At 40.0% G+C, this 1495-nt stretch overlaps 1 long non-coding RNA gene across 1 annotated transcript; it reads left to right on the plus strand.

Annotated features, from left to right (window-relative positions):
* The first annotated feature begins 353 nt into the window (after positions 1 to 353).
* Positions 354 to 1084, plus strand: LOC126394045 (uncharacterized). Its single transcript, XR_007570331.1, has 3 exons — positions 354 to 686; positions 788 to 908; positions 1019 to 1084. It is a non-coding gene; the product is annotated as an uncharacterized LOC126394045 (long non-coding RNA).
* The last annotated feature ends 411 nt before the right edge of the window (positions 1085 to 1495 follow it).

Genomic DNA, 1495 nt, shown 5'->3' on the forward strand with positions numbered 1-1495 from the left:
CGGCCCTATGGGGCTAACAAAACTCCAAAAACTGACCCAGCAATAACCACATAAACACCTTTAAAACATTCAAATCCATGGGATTTATTAGAATGGAAACAGGCAAACAAGACAACAAAAACCCCATGGTGAGAGGCAGCAGGACCAGCAGTCCCCACACCAGAGCCTCTCTCCTCTGCTGCTGGTGCAGGAGCTCTTAAGCACCTCCTCCATGCCAGGTGTGCTGCACCTCGTTAACTAATGCAGCACACCTGGGCAGATCTACAAAGGAGGGAGAAGAGACAACAGCACAGAACACACACAGCCGTAACAATATGTTCGCTGTTTGTCATTGAGACATGCAAGACAAACAAATTCAGCTTTTTTTCCGTCTGCAATTGTCGCACGTCTAAAAATAAATACGACTTCACGTTGAGTCAATCACGTTTGCACACTGAGTCCGAAACTTTTGTTCATTGTTAAAATTTTCACATTAGGTTTGATTTTTTTTTTTTCTCGTATCCGTCAGACCATGGACCGCGGAACGCATCTGCATACGCATCCGCATACTTCTCACCCAGTGAGCAGCGTCTTACCATGGACACTTATGAAGAGATAAAACATATAGTCACGAAGAAAGGAAACACTGCAGCGATAATAAAGCAGAGAGAGAGCGCGTGGCAAACAATTGCGGACCGACTGAATGCGTAAGTAATCTAAAAATATACACTTGCGGCACAAATTAATCTGTCATAATTACAATTAAAATTCCTTCCACAAATTAACAGTTGTACACTTCACCTTAAAGGTGAGCAGTGGAAGTTAAGCAGCTGCTGATTTCACACCAGCAGAAGAGCTCGCCCTGGATCAGAACCGAGGCAGGCCGATGATGGAGGACGGAGGGGGGGAAACCGCCCTCTTCATACAAGGTAAATTATTCCAGTATACTGTAGGCCCCTGTATGGAATCAATCATTTTATTCATTCATTAATCAACCATTGGTGTTATGTGGACTGTCTGACTTTGGATTGTCTTGCAGTGTAAGACAAATTGACAAATTAAAAGAAACTGGACTAAATTGGATTTAGAAATTACTACAGAAAGAAGTAAGTGATTTTAATGCACATTGTAAGCATGACTGTGACGCAATGTATTAATCAATGTTATTTCTCTTTCTCTCCACAGCTCAAAGCAGACAGTGACTGATTACAGTATTTTTCATTTAAATAAAATGAGGTCAAAGAATATTGTGGTTTCATCTTCATGTTTTCTTTTATTGATGTAAAGTACACTGGAGTATTGGTCCAGTTAACTGGGAATATAATTTGGGAAGGTCCTACAGTTATGAAACCTAATAACAACTAATTGTGTTATTGCCAAATACACCTACTTGTATGTTTATTCCAACAATTAATCCTTTCTAGAGCACAAACTTCTTGTGTTTATTTGAACTGAATTGGTAAGGATATGTGCATGTCAAAGTATGTTTGGGCTATGACAAAAATGTTTTAAATGT

The sequence above is a fragment of the Epinephelus moara genome, chromosome 8, assembly GCF_006386435.1.
Source record: "Epinephelus moara isolate mb chromosome 8, YSFRI_EMoa_1.0, whole genome shotgun sequence".
Classification (NCBI taxonomy): Eukaryota; Metazoa; Chordata; class Actinopteri; order Perciformes; family Serranidae; genus Epinephelus; species Epinephelus moara.